Source organism: Enhydra lutris, unplaced genomic scaffold, assembly GCF_002288905.1.
Source record: "Enhydra lutris kenyoni isolate GAN:26980312 unplaced genomic scaffold, ASM228890v2 scaffoldscaffold86, whole genome shotgun sequence".
Lineage (NCBI taxonomy): Eukaryota > Metazoa > Chordata > Mammalia > Carnivora > Mustelidae > Enhydra > Enhydra lutris.
Window position 1 is genome coordinate 2678624 of NW_019154170.1, and position 19869 is coordinate 2698492.

A 19869-nucleotide genomic window follows, 5' to 3' on the forward strand; every position below is an offset into this window, starting at 1 on the left:
GGGGGGGGGGTCCCGCCTCTTCCGGGAGAGAGAGGCCATGTTCTGCCCGGATCAGGGACCCTTTCCCCCTGGGACTATGGGGCAGAAGCAGAAGGATGGGATTCCCCACCCCCCACCCCTGAGCAAGTGAGTTTTTCTCTTTGTACAAGAGCGGATCTGCCGTTGCTTTCAACACTGTTTATTCAAACGGAAGCAGCTGGGTGGTTTTCCCACCTCTGCGTATGTAGATATATCGACTTTGTATTAAAGGAAGATCGTCTGACCCCGGCCGGTGGTGGAGTGTTTGTCATGCCCCCGTCCATCCCATCCCATTCCATCCCTGGAGCGGGCAGGTGCCTGCAGGCCTCATGCGTCCTCATTCCGTCACGTGAACGGTCTGGTAAGGAAGGCGGCCCCGAGAGGTAGCGCTGCTTGTCCAAGATCACACAGGGCCTGAGGGGCCATCATGGGACTGGAGCCCAGAACCCAGGCTCTGGTTCTCCGCGGGCCGCTTCATGTCCTCAGTGATCATCGCGACCATGGCTGGGCTCTCTGAGGTCCACTGGGGGAGTCATCAGCCCGATTTACAGATAAGGAAATGAGCTCAGAGAGGGACGGACGTCAACCCACAGTCACACAGTGGGTTTGAAGCAGGGCTGGGATTCACACCCTGGTCAGTCTCCTCCGTGGCCGAGGGGTCAGTGACAGAGTGGGGTCCCTGGAGGGGAGCCTGGGGTTGGAGCCCCTAGTCTTCCCACGCTGGCGGTTACCTGGTGAGTGGATCCAGACACACTGGGGCTTGGAGGTGGGGCATGTGGGCCCACGCCCTTGCCCTCGTCTCTTGCTGCTCTGGTAGGTGCTAGACAGGGCTTGAGCGATCCTGCCCACGGTCACAGAGAAGCTCCAGGGACAGGACGGGGATGTCTTTGTGAGGGCGGAGACCCAGTGTGGGAAGGGGAGGTCACACCATTGGAGAAACCATCAGATCCAACAGTTAGAAAGAATATATAAAAGGTGTCACTAAGGCCAGTGCCGTGAATAAGCTTCGTGAAACAGATTGATCCGATCGTCAGTCCCCCGCCCCCGTGGTTCTCGAACACGCACGGAACATTTACGCAGATCAGCAGTGGAGATCCCCACAGATCCTGAGAAACAAACAGGTCAGGGAACCAGACCTTGGCTCCAAGGAGTCGGTTGATGCCGTGACAAAGTTAGCCCCACCTGGGAAGCACATTTCTAAATAAGGCATAAGTGGAGAGAAGGAAAGCGCAAAGCCTTTGAAACTAGGCGACTGGTTCCGTGAGTACCGCCACCGTGAAATCGGGGGGACGCAAAGGGGTCCCCAGAGGAACACGTGCAGCCTCAGACACGCTGGCAACAAGGAATTCTGAAAAACGAAGGGAGCTTAAGAAATAAATCAACCCGGCTTTCAATGCCGATAACTGGAAAAGAACAGAATCGATCTAAATAGAAAAGAAAGTTAAAAGTTGGATCGAACCCTGGACAGATTGGATGTTTCTTCTTTTGCGTTAACAAGACGAAAAACTTTTTTAAAAACACCGAAGGGAGATCCGTCGTAGGTCACGTACACTCAAGAAATGAGAGTAACCGGGAAGGTTGAGAATTAACTACAGACTGAAGCATTTTTTTTTTTTTTTAATTGTGAAACATATCAGGGGAGTCGAGGAGAAGCAGAGGCGCTGGGGAGGGGGTGACAGAGGCGGCGTGGGGGGGGGGGTCCCTGTCCAGCTGTGGGACTGCAGGATGTGGCAGGAGGACAGTCCATGAAGGAAGGAAGGTGAAGAAGCGTGCGGGACATGGAGTCGTTCCTGAGCTCTGACAGGTGGGAAGGAGGATCTTCCTAGTAACAGGTTGTGAGACAAAAGGGACAGAACTGTCAGATTACTTTTTTTCAAGATTTTATTTATTTGAGAGAGTGAGCAAGCGAGAGAACACGAGTTGGGGAACAGAAGGAGAGGGGGAAGCAGACTCCCCACTGAGCGGGGAGCCCGATGCGGGGCTCGATCCCAGGACCCCGGGACTGAGCTGAGGCAGACGCTTAAGTGACTGAGCCACCCAGGTGCCCCCAAAACAGATTCTACCCCAAGCCTGGTCTTACCTGAATCATGCAGGATTTGACCAAGACCTCTGTGCCCTCAAGGAAAGCCCAGCCTTCAAAGCCCCTCTAAGGAAGCATCTCCTTCCCTTCTGTGGTCTCCCGAGCCACTGAGGCAGAATCTAAATACGGCCTCCCCATCCTTCCTGGGAGCCGTACAAGGAGCATCTTTGGGAGAAGTGAATGTGTGTGACCATCAGCTCATGGGCTCAGCCCTTGAGATGCTCCTGCTTGTGGGGGTAGGAGATGGCGGGATTGAGCTGAAGGCTTCCGGGAAACTGAGGACCTTAGGGGATGGCCTCAACCCACAGATATGACACGGAGACGGCATCTCCAGTCGCCTGGGCCCTTCCCACAGGCTACCATAGCATCCCCCCGCCTTCACTGAGCACGTACTGTATGCCCGGCTCATGGAGTCTCATTTAATCCTTCAACAATGCACCGGCAGACAGATAAGGAAACTGAGGCTCCAGCAAATCAGGTGCCTCACCCGGGATCGGCGGGTGGTGAAACCCGGACGAAGAGCCGGGTCTGCCCATTTCCCACAGCCACCGTGAGGCTGGTCCACCTGCCTGTGGCCAGCCTCGCCCACACAGGGCAGCCGCGGGCTGGAAGGGACAGAGGCTCAAGCAGAACCCATCAGCAAGCCCGTCACCGAGGGGCCAAAGCATTCTAGAGCTCTGGGGGGCCGGGGACAATGCACACCATCCTAAACAGCAGCCCCTTAACGCGTTTAAAGCAAAGATGCCCCCGAGAAAGAATTCCGTCAAACCACAGCAGGGCAGGGGACCGATCCTCATTTGGGAATGCGAAGACCAAACCGTCAAAACAGGATCCTGAGGAGATGACACAACAGCCAATGTGATCAGAGCCGCACAGACAGGACTCGGTACCCAACAAACCAGGAAGGTACGTTCTGTCCAAACACTTGGAGCCATCCCAGAACCAGACCCCGTGGGAGGCCATAAAGGTGAGCACAACATTCAGACTTCACGCATTAGCCCCAACACGATAAAAATTATGAATCGGTGTCGATCCGAAGTTGCTCGGGTCCGCGGGGTTGGGAGAGCTTAAACACGAGTGGAAGGCAAATCGTACCTGAAGGACAAGATGTTTAGGGCGGGGTGGTGAGCCCATTGCTAATGAAAACCCAAACTGGACTCCGAGCTCAGTTTGACGTCTTAAACGCATTTGTGGGGGGAGGGAGCTCACTGAAATGAGCAGCCAAAGAAGGGCTCAGAGGGAAATACGTAGCCTTTATCTCAACTCGGAGGGAAGGTAACTGAAAATAAACTAGGTAAGATTTCACCCCGATCATCTACCCAAAAAAGACCAACCCAAGGAAATTCTAGGGAAAATATTAAGAAAATCAGAAATTAGGGGCACCCGGGTGGCTCAGTCAGGTACGCGTCTGACTCCCGGTTTGGGCTCAGGTCGTGATGTCAGGGTCCTAGGATCAGCGCGCTGGGTGGGGGGGGCTGCTGCTCCCTCCCCTTCTGCTCCTCCCCCCACTCATGAGCTCTCTCTCTCCCTAAAATAAATCTTTTTAACAAATCAAATTAAGAAATGGGGAACTACAGGGGCACCTGGCTTTAACCCACCAGGCTCAGTGGGTTAAAGCCTCCGCCTTTGGCTCAGGTCATGATCTCAGGGTCCTGGGGACCCTGCTCATCGGGGAGCCTGCTTCCTCCTCTCTCTCTCTCTACCTGCCTCTCCGCCTACTTGTGATCTCTGTCAAATAAATAAATAAAATCTTAAAAAAAAAAAAGAAAGAAATGGGGAGCTACAGCAGCAACAGACACAAAATAACATAAAAAGCTGAATCTTTGGAAACACCCATAACAAGAGGCAGACCTGCAGCAGAAAGACGGTACAAATAAACATTAGGGGCAGCGTTAGGGGTGGCGGGGGACCGACGCCTCTTGCAGGGAGACATTTTAAAGGATGAGCTTACACCATGTATGTACAACTTTATGCCGCTAACTGCATGAAATGCTAGAAAGAACCCAAGATAATAAACACCAAAATGAGAACGAAGCCACGGAAAAGTGAGTCACCTTCGGAAATACTGAAATGATGGTCGAACATCTATTCTCCAAGCAAGGTGATGTCCCAGATGGTTCTTCAGGTGAGCGAGTTTTCCCAAATCTTCAAGAAGAGAAGACTTGCATCTTCTATAAACTGCGTCAGCTGTTAGAAACACAGCACTCAAGCTACAATACCTAAGGAAAAACAAGAGGACATCCTGCCAATGTGCCCAGAGGCCAAAATGCTAAGAAAATACTGGCAAACTGAGCATCTCTTTAACAGAACAAGATGTTACCGGTCAGCAGGGAAAGAGAGAGAAAATCTACTCCAACCACAGCGAGAACGAATGCTGCCTCGGAGAACAATTTGACGGTATCAAGTGGAAGGTGGGCATCACCTCGACCCAGAAACCTGGATTGTATCTTGCAGACACTGTAGCGGGGGCCTGAGGAGACGTGTACAGGTACAGCTGTAGTGAGATTGTATTTTTCGTTTGTAAAGATTTTATTTATTTGGGTTGCCTGCATGGCTTGGTCAGTTACGCATCTGGCTTGAGCTCAGGTCATGATCCTGGGATCCTGGGGCGGAGTCCTGCCTCAGGCTCTCCCTCTCCCTCTCCCCACCTTGAATAAATAAAATATTAACCCAAAAAACTCATCTATATGGCAAACCTACCCCAAACAATCGACTGATTCAATGCAATCCGTATAAAAATCCCGAAGATCTTTTTTTGCAGGAATAGCAAAGTCAAATCTCAGTTTCTTTTGAAATTGCAAAGGGCCTGGAATAGACAATACAATCTTGAAATAGAACAATAAACTTAAAGGACTCACACTTCCTGATTTCAAAACTTAGACTAGTCAAAATACTGTGATATTGGCATAAGCACAAACATATAAATCAGCGGAATAGAACTGAGAATCCAGAAAACCCGTACATCTATGACCAATAGATTTTCTACAGGGGTGTGAAGGCCATTCAATGAGGAATGAACAGTTCTCTTTTTTAAATTTATTTATCTTTTTAGAGAGAGAGAGAGAATGGGGGGGGCACGGAGGGCAGAGGAAGAGGGAGAGAGAATCTGAAGCAGACTCTGCAGCGAGAGCAGAGCCCAAAGTGGGTCTTGATCTCATAATCTGAGCTGAAACCAAGAGTCGGTCACTTAACCAACCGTGCCACCCAGGTGCCCCAAAGAACGAACAGTCTTAAACAAATGGTGCCAGGACAACTAGAAATCCACATACAACAGAATGAAATTGAGTCTCTACCTCACATCATATCCAAAAATTAACTCAAATGGCTCAAAGACCTTATTTAGAGGTAAACTATGAAACTCTTAGAAAAACTCATTGATAAGCAAATTCAGGATAATTGCTCCCTTTTGGCTAAAAAAAATTTCAGAAAAAGGGTATACAGGTATATCCAACTATGTGTAGTGTTTTACTTTTTTTTTTTTTTTAGTGTTTTACTTTTTAAGTTAGGAGGTGAGAATATGCTATTATATTATTTTTGTGCATCAGGAATACAGAATAATAAATCTATCAATGGGAAAGGGGAGAAATATCACCTGATTTTTTTTTAAAGATTTTATTTATTTATTTGACAGACAGAGATCACAAGTAGGCAGAGAGGCAGGCAGAGAGAGAGAGGAGGAATCAGGCTCCCCGCCGAGCAGAGAGCCCAACGCAGGGCTCGATCCCAGGACCCTGGAATCATGACCTGAGCCGAAGGCAGAGGCCCAACCCACCGAGCCACCCAGGCGCCCCTATCACCTGATTTTAAAAAATAAACAAGTTGGACGCCTGAGTGGCTCAGCGGGTTATGCCTCTGCCTTCGGCTCAGGTCATGATCTCAGAATCCTGGGATCAAGCCCCGCATCAGGCTCTCTGCTCAGTGGGGAACCTGCTTCTCCCTCCTCCCCCTGCCTGCCTCTCTGCCTACTTGTGATCTCTGTCTATCAAATAAATAAATAAATAATCTTCATTAAAAAGCTAAAAAAAATAAACTTCTTTAACTTTATTCCTTGGTAATGTTGAAATTTTAGAAGAAGAGTTGGCAAAGTACGTTCATAAAGAACCACTTATAAATATTTCAGCCTTGGCAGACTAGAAGGCCTGGGTGCATCCAATCGGCTGGGCTGCTCTGTCACTGAAGCAGTTCCAGATAAAACAAATGGGCATGGCTGTGTTCCAATAAAATATGATTTAGAAAAATGGACGGGGGCTTGGCTTCGGCCCCCAGGCCATGATTTACACACATGTCAATCCCTAATTTACACACATGTCCATTGTATTCAGAAATGAGACAAGGAATATCTATTATCATAACTGTTTCATGTAATACTAGAGACACCAGCCAATGCAATAAGACAAGAACAAGAAATGAGGTACATGTGTGAAAAAGACAAAGACAAAGCTTTGAATATGGCCAAAGATACGATTGCCTACCTAGACAACTCCAACAAATCAGCTTAAATTGTATTAGAAGTAATAAGGAAACCCAGCAAAATACCGATTATGAAGCCACCATAAAATGTCACTGGCCTATTTCTAAAGCTGATGGTGCTCAACCAAGAACATTCCAGCCATGGATAGCTCTGATCCAATTTCTTTTTTTTTTTTTTTTTTAAGATTTTATTTATTTGACAGAGAGAGAGTAAGCAGAGAGGCAGGCAGAGAGATAGGAGGAAGCAGGCTCCCTGCTGAGCAGAGAGCCTGATGTGGGGCTCGATCCCAGGACCCCAGGATCATGGCCTGAGCTGATGGCAGACGTTTAACCCACTGAGCCACGTAGGCGCCCTCTGATCCAATTTCTTATCAGCTGCTCAGCATGCTCATATTTAGACCTTTGTGACCATTTGCCCACAGGCCAGAAGAAAGTAATTTTCCATGCAAAAGAAAGGCCCAGGGGCGCCTGGGTGGCTCAGTCGGTTAAGCCTCTGCCTTCAGCTCAGGTCATGATCTCAGGGTATTGGGATCGAGCCCAACATCATTGGGCTCCCTGCTCAGTGAAGAGCCTCCTTCTCTCTCCCCTAGCTCGTGCTCTGGCTCCCTCCCTCTTTCTCAAATAAATAAATAAAATCTTTGGGGGTCCTGGGTGGCTCAGTGGGTTAAGCCTTTGCCTTCGGCTCAAGTCCTGGTCTCAGAATCCTGGGATCGAGCCCTCCATCGGGCTCTCTGCTCAACCGGGGAGCCTGCTTCCCCCCCCCCACCCCATCTGCCTGCCTCTCTGCCTACTTGTGCTCTCTCTGTCAAATAAATAAATTTTTTAAAAAATCTTTTTTAAAAAAGCATAATACTATTTAAAAATATAAAATGAAAATAAATAAAATCTTTTAAAAATAATAAGAATAATACAAAAATAAAAGAGAGATCCACCCAGCTCCCACACGTGGCATTTGAGCCTGACTCTCTCTGCAAAGTCAGGCAGAATTCACTGGTTCTTCTCTACCCTTTTTGCATAGCCAGTTAGCATTCTCTCTCGGTGGTTTCTGGTACTTGTTTGAAAGAAGGGATTTTTTTTTTTTCTAAGTCATTGTTTTGTATCACTGTGATGTGCACAAGTATTACCCGGTGTAAAGTTAGCTTTGAGATAGAAGCTTCAGAAAAGAAGGAAGCAAGGGAAGATAATAATGACAACAACAATAATAAAGTTAGTGGGTGAAAAAAAATGGTTGTAAAACAGGATATTTGCAGAGTCTCAAAGTATCTACACACAAGATGCTTTTTAATTACAAGCGAAAAGAAAGAACTTTACAGTGAGGATGCCTGGCCAACAAGACTTTAACCAAGTGATCAAAGTCAACGTCTCCCCAATGATGAGATAGTCCTACATCACATGCCTCCTGATACACCGCACTGAGGACACAGTATTGTTTCTGTGGTATTCTTGCTGCCCAAGGCACCTTCTCAATCGAATCATGAGTAATCACCAGGCAGACTCAAGTTAAACCAACCAGTACCCTGTAGAGTGTTGAGACTACGAAAGACCAAAGAATGAAGATCTGTCACAAACCAGAGGCCAAGGGAGCATCATGACAAAATGCAACTTGGGGTTCTGGATTGAATTCCAGACCAGACAAAGGACATGAGAGACAAAACTGCTTAAATTTGAATAAAGTCTGTAGATTAGTTACTGGTATTGTGTCGATGTTAATTTCCTGGTTTCAGTCGAGGTTCTGGGTTTATGTAAGATGCTAACATTAGGAGAGGCTGAGTGAGGAACACAGAGGAATTCTCTACTATTCTAGCAATTTCTTTGTGGGTATAAAACCATTTCAAAATAAACAGTTATAATTTTCACTGAATTATAATTCACATACAATATTAAGTTTGCTTCCAATAGACATGATAGTGATTCGATGTTTTTAATAGTCACCATGATAGGTCCAATTAACATCTATCACCATAGAAAGACATTTTTAAATTTTGTTTATTTATTTGAGAGAGAGAGTGTGTGTGAGCGAATGGAGGAGCAGATGGGGAGGGAGAGGAACAAGCAGATGCTACACTGAGCAGAGAGCCCGATGCACGGCTTGATCCCAGGACTCTGAGATCATGATCTCAGCCCAAGTCAAGAGTCGGATGTTCAACCAACTGAACCACCCGGGTGCCCCCACCATATAAAGTTATTACAATATTATTGACGGCGTTCTCTACCCCGTGACTTAGTTCTTGTATAACTGGAACTCTGGACCTCTTAATCTCCTTCACCTATTTCACCCATCGCCCCCCACAACCCCTCTCCCCTCTGGCAATCAACAGTTTTTTCTCCATGAGTCTATTTCTCTTTTGCTTTTTTTTTTTAGAGCCCCCATATAAGTGACATCATATAGCATTTGTCTTTCTCTGACTTATTTCACTTAGCATAATACCCTCTAGGTCCATCCACGTTGTCACAAATGGCAAGACTTCATTCGCTTTTAGGGCTGAGTAATAGCCATTCCTCATTGCTGGACCATTTTGGTCGCTCCCGTATCTTGGCTTTTGTCAATAACGCTGCCATGAACGCAGGGGCGCGTGTCTCTTGTCAACTTAGAGTTTGTGTTTCTCAAACACAGAGAAGTGGGATTGCTGGATCACATGGTGGTTCCATTCTTAATTTTCTAGGAACCCCCATACTATTTTCTATGGAGGCTGCACCAATTTACATCCCCACCAACACGCATGACGCTCCCCTTTCTCCACACGCTCACCAACACTTGCTGTTTCTTGCGATTTTGATTCTAGCTGTTCCGACAGGTGTGAGGTGGTATCTCACTGTGGTTTTGGTTTGCCTGTCCCCGATGGCGAGGGACGCTGAGCATCTTTTCACGGGTCTGCTGGCCATCTGGATGTCTTCTTTGGAAAAACATCTGTTCAGATCTTCTGCCCAGTTTTTAATCCAGTCGTTTGGTTGTTGTTGTTGTTGTTGTTAAGTTGTAGGAGTTCTTTATATAGCTTGGGTATCAACCCCTCATGGGATATACTACTTACAAGTATCTTCTCCCATGCTCTAGGCTGCCTTTTTGTTTCGTTCGTGCTTTCCTTTGCTGTGCAAAAGCCTTTTAGTGTAATGGAGTCTCATTTGTTTTTGCTGTTGTGGCCCTTGCCTAAGGAGACAGATCCAGAAGAATAAGGCTAAGACTGACGTCAGAGAGCTCAACGCCTACCTTTTCTTTGAGGACTTTGATGGTTTCTTGTCTTACTTTCAAGCCTCTAGCCCACTTTGAGTTCATTTTTGTGTATGGTGTAGGAAAGTGGTCCAGTTTCCCCAACCCCATTAGTTAAAGAGGCAGTCTTGCCCCCACTATAGGTTTTGTCCCCTTTGTTGTAGATGAACTGACCACATCAGTGTGGGTTTAAAAGTTAGGATCGGGCCGCCTGGGTGGGTCCAACTCTTGGTTTCAGCTTGAGTTGTGATCTCAGGGTTGTGGGAGTGAGCCCCGTGTTGGGGGGGGGGTCCACGCTCAGTGGGGAGTCTGCTTGGGATTCTCTCCCCAGCTGCCCCTCCCCACCACCCTACCTCACCACCCCCGATGAATAAATCTTCTTTTTAATTTTAAAAATAAATAAATAAATAAATGTCAGGGTCATCTTTTCAGAGTCCGCTATTTGTAACAACAGCAATAGCCAATGAGATATTGTAAATACCAAAGACCCGGGGCAGTAGGGATGGGCGCTGGGGCCTGGGTGGAGGGGGGCATGGGGCCTCAGTGTTATGAGGCACAGGTGCTCAGATCTATGAGAAGAACAGGGTTCTGGACGTGGACGACGGGGGTGGGGTGTCACACAATAAAGTGACCACACTTGATGCAACTGAGCTGCGCCTTCACAGTGGTCACAATGGACGTTCTGCGTTATGTGTATTTTAACACAAGAAGGAAAAAGAAAATAGTAAGGATTACAAATGTATCCACGTGGAAAAGAACACAAGACACGAGATCTTTTCTTGAGGACTTGTCCGTGATTGTAAATTCACGGAACAGCACGATGGGACAGTGACAGGATACACGGACACATGTCCCTGGTGAGGTGTGGCCCTTTCCACACAGGACCACATGCTCCCTGACAGGCCTCCTGCTGGAAGGCAGAGTCCACGTCCCCTCCCTCAACTCTGGGTGGGCTCATGGCAGCTGGACCTGTGGGATTCAGGGGACGTGGGGCTGAGGAGTCCCCAGGGTGGGGTCCTAAAACGCCATGAGGTTCCACCTGGTTCTCAGAGACGTTCACTTGGAAGCTCCTTCTCAGGACACGGTCCCCTGGGTTCCCACCATGTGGTTATGAAGTCCCACCCACATGGAGAGGCCCCATGTGGGTGCCCTGGTCTGCAACCCTGACCTGTTAGATGTGGACCAAACATCAGGCCATGGAAACGAGCCCCCGCCTGTGTGGTCCAGACGACCGACCCGCGACATTATGGAGTCTTTGGGGCTTCCCGTGGGAAGTTTGCAACACAGACCAGAGCAGAGGGCAAGGATGCGGCCAGGATGAAAGATGGGGGGACCAGTACTTTGCTTTTTGCAGTAAGACTTCTGCTTAGTTCAGTGGGTTAAGCCTCTGCCTTCGGCTCAGGTCATGATCCCAGGGTCCTGGGATCGAGCCCCGCATCGGGCTCTCTGCTCAGCAGGGACCCTGCTTCCCTTCCTCTCTCTGCCTGCCTCTCTGCCTACCTGTGATCTCTGTCTGTTAAATAAATAAAATCTTTAAAAAAAAAAAAAAAGACTTCTGCTTAGTTAGTTAGTTAGTTAGTTATTGATAGGGAGGGGGAGAGGGAGAGAGAGAGAATCTCAAGCAAGCTCCATGCCCAGCGTGGAGACTAATCTGGGGCTCGATCTTATGACCCCGAGATCATGACCTGAGCAGAAATCGAGTCAGAGTCTTCATTGACTGAGCCACCCAGGTGCTACAAGATTTCTGATTGGTGAAATGTGACTAAAAATGGTGATTATGTGACTAAAAATGAATTCAAAAAGTGAAGGAAAGCCCTTCTAACCTTTATCACCTATTAAAGACTTCACAGCAGCCCAGGAGACTGAAGACACTGCAAAATTTTGCTAACGATGTTGTCTCCTCTTGGGGTCCCATCACTATCACAAAAAATAACTACCATTTGAGTGATAATTATAATATTTCAGACTGCTGCGATAAGGTACCGTCATCATCCCCATTGTGCAGATGAGAAAACAGAGTCACAGAGACGTTAAGTAGCTTGCCCAAGAACACACAGCCAGAAAATAGAAGAGGCAGGATTTGAACCTGGACATTCTGGCATGAGAGTGTTCATGATATCAAATAAACCTTGTGTCGGGCGCTTGATATTCAAGAGTGTACAAGATGCACGACCACCACCCGCCCCTGCCTCCATGGGGTCTGCTGCCAAGTGTGGGAAACAGACCCACAAATTAAATTTCTATGCTATTTTGTCACGGAGAACGCAAGCTGGGAAGTAGGCAGGAGGGGGTTGGAAAGGCTCCCCAGGGATGCGGCGAGCAGGTTTTAATGTCTTTGTGGAGGTGGAGGGCGGAAGGCTCAGCCGTGCAGGGGTGAGCAAGGGACCACAGCTGCAGGGGACTGTGCAGACAGACATAAAGTCACCGGCCCCCCTGGCCCATTCACTTTTACTGTGGGGGGCCATTCCCCTCTGAAGGTCAGCGTTTGTGTCCACAAGCTCAGACGGGGTTGGGGGCCCTGGATGCCGATACTGGAGGAGAAGGGGGGCTTCCAGCTGTGCCTGGGCGACTCCTGCGGTCCCAGCCACCTCCTGCACAGCCCCACGGGCTGCTGGCCTCCCACGCCCCTCCCTCCAGCCAGAGTCAGTGCCTGCCGCAGGGAGGGACCACAGCAAGCTGGGTGCTCCCCACCCACCCAGGAACGCCTCCCCCTGGCTGTCCAGCCGGCCTGATCTTCCTTCTGCTTCTCTGTGGAGTTAAACTGGGTGTTATGGGCTGAACGGTGTCCCCCCTCACCCGGCAAATTCTATGTTGAAATCCTGCCCCTCGGAGAGATGGTATAGGAGGTATGGCCTTTGGGGGAGCTGACTAGGCGTGAGGTGGAGCCCATGTAAACAAAATTTGGGCCCTTATACGATACCCCGGGGAGGGACACATAGGTGGCTCAGTGGGTGAGGTGCCTGCCTTCAACTCAGGTCATGATCCCAGGGTGCTGGGATCAAGTCCTGCATTGGGCTCTCTGCTTAGCAGGGAGCCTGCTTCCCCCTCTCCCTCTGCCCTCCCCATGCTTGTGTTCTCTCTGACAAATAAAGTCTTAAAATAAAGTCTTGTGTCCTTCTGATGATACATGAGGACACAGCAAGAAGGACCTGGCTATGAACCAGGTGGTGGGTTCCCACCAGCGATGAACCTGCCAGCGTCCAGATTTTGGACTTCCAGCCTCCAGGACTGTGGAAAATATATGTCTGTTAATTTATAAGCTGCGTAGTCCCCGGGTTCCAGTACAGCAGACCCCTGCACTCGCCACAGCGAGAGAGAGAGAATCCCAGGGGGGTCTCCACCTCAGGGACAACCGCTGTTCTGATTTCTATCACTGTCAATCAGTCCTGCCCATTCTCAAGCTTTCTAGAAAGAAATCACGTGGTCTGTTCTCTTTGGGGTCTGGCCTCTTTCACTCCATGATAGGATGAGAACATTGCCGCGTGGCACCGCATGCCACTCCCTTTATGTGGTGCCCCCTTTCCCGCTGCTCCACCATATTCTGTGGCAGGGACATTTCTCCTGCTGTCGAAGAGTGTGTGGTTTGCTTTTAGTTTTGGACCCAAGCTGCTGCGGACATTCTTGCACAAAGGCTCAGAAAACTACATTCTGCAAGATGGTATCATGGCGCAGTGATGCGGAACCAGCCTTGGGGCCAACACCAGGAGCGGAACTGCTGGGTCCTCGTCATCTTCTCTTGTTTTATTTTTCTTTTGTAAAGACTTTACTTATTTGTCAGAGAGAATGAATGAGCACAAGCAGAGGGAGCAGCAGGCTTCCCGCTGAGCAGGGAGCCCCACATGGGGCTCGATCCCGGGACCCTGGGATCAGAACCTGAGACGAAGGCAGAGGCTTCACTGATGGAGCCACCGAGGCACCCCTCTTCTTCTTTCATTTCAAAGGATATCATCAGTTCTGGGATTCAAGTCCTCGGGTAGGCAAATTTTTATGAATGTAATTATTTATTCTTTAAATTAAAAAACTATCATTTTCAGAGCCGTTTAAGGTTCACAACAGAATTGAGCAGAAAGAAAAGATTTCCCATAAATCTCCTGCCCTCCCTCCCAACAGGCACAGCCTCCCCCATCATCGGCACCAACCCCCTCCAGAGCAGTGCATTTGTTACAGTCAATGGACCCACATGGACGTAGCCTCCCCCAGAGTCCTGAGATCGTATTAGGGGTCCCTCTGGATGCTGTACATGAAGCACACAATGATCTGTATCCTCACTGTGGTACCACACAGAGTAGTTCCACTGCCCTAAAAATCCCCGGTGCTCCTCCTGTTCCTCCCTCCCTCCCCCGAACCTGTGGCAACCACTGATGCTTTCTCTAATACCGTCTGTACGGTTTTACCTTCTCCAGAACGTCCTCGTGGGAATCCTACCCTCCATGTGCTCTTCACCTTGGTTTTTTCACTTGATCATACACATTTAGGGTTCCTTTCTTTTCACAGCTTTATAATCCCCCTCGGTCTACATGCCCCACGGCTCATTTACCCAGTCACCAACTGAAGGATGTCTCAATGACTTCCTGATTTTGGCGAGCATGAATGAAGCTGGTAACCCTCTGGGTGCAGGTTTTTATGTGGACATAAATTTTCAACTCTTTTGGGTAACTACCGAGGGGTGCCATTGCTGGATCATATGGTAAGAATAGGTTTAGTTTTGTAAGACTCCACTCACCTCCCAGAGCAGCTGGACCATTTTGCATCCCCAACAGCAACAGACAAAAGTTCTCTTTGCTGCACACCCTCACTGGAGCTGGCCATTGTCAGTGTTTGGGACTTCGGCCATTCTCATAGGTGTGTGGCGGTGTCTCACTGAGACCCCCACTGCATTACCCTGTGGAAATGTGGAGCATCTTTTCATGTGCTTATCTGCCCTCTGTGGATCTTCTCTGGTGGGGTGTCTGTTCAGGGTTTTTGCCCATTTCTAAATTGGGTTGGTTGTTTTCTTATTGTTCTGTCCCCCACAGTTTCATTGAGAGATCATTGACAGAAAAAGATAGTATCTAATTAAGGGAAACAACATGCTTGTTTTGATAGAGGTTACACTGTGAAATGATCACCACAATCAAGGCAATGAATGTACCCAGTGCCTCACATAATTGCCTTTCGTGTGTGTGATTATGCTTATGATCTACTCTCCAGCAAATTCCAACTCTACAACAGTATCGACAATTCTCTCGTTGCCATATGCTAGATCTCCAGAACATACTCATCCCAGGTGACTAAAGGCTTAAATCTTTTCCCCAGTGTCTCCTCCATGTCACCCCTGCTTCCCCCCAAAGCCCTGGCAACCACCATTCTACTCTCTGCTTTTAGGAATTTGACTTTTTGTGGATTCCACAGAGAAGTGAGTACCACAGTTTTGTTCTTTCTGTGACTGGCTTAATTCATGGAGCATAATGTCTTCCAGGTTCATCCCTGTTATCCTAGATGACAGGATTTCCCTCTTTATCTTTTTTCTTTTTAAGATTTATTTGACAGAGATCACAAGTAGGCAGAGAGGCAGTGGGGAGGGGGTAGGCAGGCTCCGTGCTGAGCAGAAAGCCTGAGGCAGGGCTTCGATCCCAGGACCCTGGGAATGATGCCCTGAGCTGAAGGCAGAAGCTTTAACCCACTGAGCCACCCAGGCGCCCTTCCCTCTTTTTCAAGGCTGAATAATATCCCATTGCATGTGTATATCCCATCTTTATCCACACCTCCATCAGTGGACGCGTAGCGTGTTTTCATAGCTTGGCTATTGTGAATCACGCTGCAGGAAACATGGGAGCACAGATGCTTCTTTGAGATCGTGATTTCCTTTCCTTCAGGTATGTACCCAGAAGTGGGACTGCTGGATCATAGGGTAGTTGTATTTTTAAATTTTTTGAGGATGCTCCGTACTGTTTTCCGCAGCGGCTGCACCAATCTCCATTCCCACCGACATTGCAAGGTTCCCTGCTCTCCGCAGCCTTGCCAACACCTGTTTTTCCTTGCGTTGTTGATTTTAGCCGCTCTGACAGGTGTGAGGCGAGACCTCAGGTAGGTTTGATTTGCATTTCTCTGATGAAGAATGACATTGGACATTTTTTTTTTAAGATTTTATTTATTTATTTGACAGAGAGAGACACAGCGAGAGAGGGAACCCAAGGGGTGAGGGAGAAGCAGGCTTCCCGCAGAGCAGGGAGCCCGATGCGGGGCTCGATCCCAGGACCCTGAGATCATGACCTGAGCCGAAGGCAGACGCTCAGCTGACTGAGCCCCCGGGCGCCCCTGGACATCTTTTCATGTGTCTGTTGGTCACCTGTGTATCTTCTTCCGAGAAATGTTTATTCGGATCCTTTACTCATTTTAAAATTAGGTTACTTGGGTTTTTTGTTACTGAGTTGTTTGCATTCCTTCTACATTTTGGAGAGGAACCCCTTATCAGAGGTAGTGGTTGCAAACATTTTCTCCCCTCCGCTAGGTGGTCACCCCACTCTGTTGATGGCTTCCTTTCCTGTGCGGAAGCTTTTTAAAAGTTTGGTGAAATCCCACTTGCCCAGTTTTCCTTTCGACGTCGTGTTGAAAAAACCATCACCCGGATCAATGTCACAAAGGTTTTCTCCTGTTTTCTTCCAGCATCTTACAATTTCGGTTCTCACATTTACACCTTCGATGCATTTTGAGTTGATTTTTGCATATGGGGTGAGATAAGGGTCTGATTTCCCTGTCCTGCACGTGGCTGTTCCGTTCCCCCAAGACCGTTTACTGAAGAGACTTCCCTTCCCGCTCTGCGTTCTCGGCTCTCTTGTCGAAGACCAGTCGATCGTAGAAGCGTGGGTCTGCTTCTGGGCTCTCTCTCCTGATCCGCGGACCTGTGTGTCTGTGTTTCCGCCGGTACCATACTGTTTTGAGGACCACAGCTCTGCGGGACCGTTTGAGATCAGGGACGGGTGGTGCCTCCAGCTTTGTTCTTCTCCCTCAAGACTTTTTTGTTGCTATTCAGGGACTTGAGTGGTTCCATGTGGATTTTAGAATTGTTCTATCTCTACCAAAAACACACCACTGGAATTTTCGTGACGATTACACTGAATCTACAGATGACTCTGGGGACTATGGACATTGCAACAATGTTAGTTCTTCCAATCCACGGGGATAGGGAATATCTTTCCATTTGTTTGTGTCTTTGATCTGTGCCTTATATAATTTTCAGGGCACACGGTTTTCACCCCCTCGGTAACACAGATTCCTAAGTATTTTATTCTTTCTAATGCTATCGTCATGCGATGTCTGTTAACCCCTTTCTGGGAGCAGTTCATTGTTGGTGCACAGAAATGCACCCGGTCTGCGTATACAGACTTCGTGTGCTGCAACTTTACTGAATCCATCTGTGTTCTAGCAAGTTCCTAGTGGGCTTGTGGGTGTCCTGTAGGCATGATCCTGCCGTCTACAAACAGACAATTTGGCTTCTTGTCCCAATCAGATGCCTTTTCTCTCCTTTTCCGGCCTGACGACTCTGGCGCGGGCTTCCAGGATGACGTCAAATGGAGACACAAGAGTGGGCATCCTTGTCTTTGTCCCCAGCTTAGAGGAAAATCTCCTACCTTCGCAGTTTTGAGTCTGGTGGGAGCTTATGGTTAAGTTTAAAGAGTTATTTGCGCTTGTGGGGGGGAAGGGGCCATCCTGTATCAAAAGTGTCTTTTGCAAATATATTCTCCTACATATTTACTCTCATGATGGTCTGTCATGGACACAGGCGACACCAGTTGTGACTCTATAGCGTCTGATTGTGAATCAGAATGAGGCGAGCTGAGGGAGAGCCGGAGAGCCTCTGGCTGGGAATCAGCCAAGGGGTGCCCAGCCCGTGGAACGCCCAGGGGACGTCCTGCTGAATGACGATGAACGAACGGTGAGGATCAGGCTTGACATGAAAATTGTTCTTCTAACAAAAAAAAAAAAAAAGAGAGAGAGAGAGAGAGAGAGAGAGAGAACCTCAAAAGCCAGGTTTTTTTTTCCCTAGCTCAGCCTGTAACTGCTGAATTCATTAAAATCCAGAAGAAAGGGGAAAGGAAGCAGGCAAATTCTAATTTTCTCTTTGCATTTCAATGAGGGCAAACAATGGGCGGCTGCGGCCAGACAGCTTCAGGCGAGGCTGCCCGCGGGGGGCCCCCCCCCCCAGCCCCCCAGACCGGAGAGCGGGCTGGACTCTACAAAGGAAGGCAGGAGGTCCCCCACGTCTCCAGGCTTTGTTTCTGGCCTCTTCTCACTCTGGCCCTTTCGGAAAGGGGCTTGGCTGAGTGGACGTCTTGAATAGCTAACCTTCCTCCAGTCTTGGGGCCCTGTGCGATTGGTGCCCGGTTCTGGGATGACTGGATGGGCTTAACCCCCTCCCTTCCACCCCCCAGTTGCCCTCACGCGGGGGAAAGGGGGACGTGGCACGGGAGAGCGGCTGAGCCCGGAGCCCCTGGCTTTACCAAGCTGCTGGGAGCTCCGTCCCCGGTGACTTCCTACAAGGGTCCAGCAGGGTCTCTGCAGGATTCTTACCCCGAGAGCCCCGGTGAGCGACCCCACACCTCCTACAGCAGGCTGGCTAGACGCAGCCACCCGTGCGGGGAGGGATGTCCCCAGAGGCGCGTGGGAGGGAGGCGCGTGGGATGTCCCCAGACGTCAGGACCAGCGTGTGACCCAGTGACTCGGCACCCTGGGGTCCACCCAAGAGAAGGCAAACGTGTTTGCACAATCACTTGACCGTCAAACACGTTTGCATTCTCTTGTCCACCGATGTTCACAACAGCGTGATTCTGAGAGCCGAAATGCAGAAAACCCAAACGCCCATCAAGGCCTAATGGATAAAATAAGGCGGCCCGTCCACACGCTGGACCAGGACGCGGCCACAAGAAGAGCGAGGCACCTGGCACGGGGCACCGGGGACAGACCCTGAGCCCACGACGCCGAGGGAGGGAACCGGACACAGGAGGCCACACAGGGTGTGAGTCTGCGCGTGTGACACGCCCAGAACAGGCCCCTCCACGGATGGGAAGGGGGCTCGTGAGGGCCGGGGTGATGGCTGATGGGACCGGGGTTTTTCTTGGGATGATGGAATGTTCTGGAACAAGAGGGTGGTGACTCTTGCACAGCTCTGGGTCTCCTGAAAACCACAGTTATAAACTTTCATGTGTTGGGTTTATGCGATGTAACTTCCCTCAGTGAAAACTTCTCTTTAAACCTTCAGGGCCTCCCAAGGCCGACTCTGCACGCCCAGCCGCCGCCACCCACTCTAGCTGTCCCACCTCACAGCGCTGCCCAGCCCGTTCCCTCTGCCTGGAGCCTTCCCCCCGCCCCAGGCCACTCCTGTGTCTCCCCCTCGCCATTCAGACCCCAGCTCAAGCTTCCTCCAGAAGCCTTCACGGGCCCTGCAGACCAGGTCCACCCCCCAGACATCCTCCCAGAGCCCAGACATCTCAGCATTGATCCCATCAGCAGGATTTCCATGTGTGGGTCTTCATCGAACATTACTTCCCCCCACCAGACTGTGAGGTCCCCCAGGGCAGGGGTCTGGTGAGAACCGCCAGGCGTCAGCCCCCAGACCTGGCATCTAGGAGTCGCTGGGTCCATACTCGTTGGACAGGCAGAAGAATGAAGGAAGGAATCCAGAAGCCTCACGAATGTCACCGAATCGACAAACATTTGTTAACGGAGCGCCTAGTGCGTGCCAGGAGCTTTGTCCGGCGTACCGGTGCAGCAGTGAATGATCTGGGCACAGAAGACACACACAGCACAGCTAGGTGGCCTCTGACACGGCCGCCGAGGACCTCCACCGCCTGGTCCTCTATGTGGGGGGCAGGTCCCCCGACTCACTTTGCACAAACAGAATAAGGCAAAAGTGATGAGATGTCATGGCCGAGATAAGGTCGTGAGCATCTGGGACATCCATCTTGCTCCCACTCTGTGGCCTTCTGCTCACCTGCTCTGATAAAACAAACTGTCTCATGGCATTGTCACAGGGCAAGGAACAGAGCGTGGCCGCAGCCACCCGCCAGCAAGGCGCTGACGCCCTCCGTCCCACAGCCGTGGTTGTGAGGGTGGAAGC